This window comes from Crocuta crocuta, unplaced genomic scaffold (genome assembly GCF_008692635.1).
Source record: "Crocuta crocuta isolate KB4526 unplaced genomic scaffold, BGI_CrCroc_1.0 scaffold394, whole genome shotgun sequence".
In the NCBI taxonomy this organism is placed as follows: domain Eukaryota; kingdom Metazoa; phylum Chordata; class Mammalia; order Carnivora; family Hyaenidae; genus Crocuta; species Crocuta crocuta.
This window is the reverse complement of record NW_027531920.1, coordinates 816856-817066: the sequence shown is the minus strand read 5'-3', so window position 1 is coordinate 817066 and position 211 is coordinate 816856. Positions and strand designations below refer to the sequence as shown.

Below are 211 nucleotides of genomic sequence, written 5' to 3'. Positions count from 1 at the left end.
GTGGAAATAAATACAAAAGCAATTCAAGCTGAAGAAACATCTATTAGACATGGCATTATAGCATAATAACATAAGATTGTACACCAGTTTTGCCATTTCCAGAGCAAAATAAATGACTCCTACTCACTATCAACTCTTGTGTTATTCAGGATTCTCTTCATTTTTCTGTCTTTAGAACTGGTTATTAGATTCAGTTAGACCAACCATTGTT

At 32.7% G+C, this 211-nt stretch overlaps 1 protein-coding gene across 1 annotated transcript in view; it reads left to right on the top strand.

The window, feature by feature from the left end:
• TEX11 (testis expressed 11) overlaps positions 1 to 211 on the top strand; it is a gene marked incomplete at its 5' end in the record, with an annotated part of 187803 nt that overhangs the window by 11370 nt on the left and 176222 nt on the right. The gene's annotated exons all lie outside the window — the stretch shown is intronic.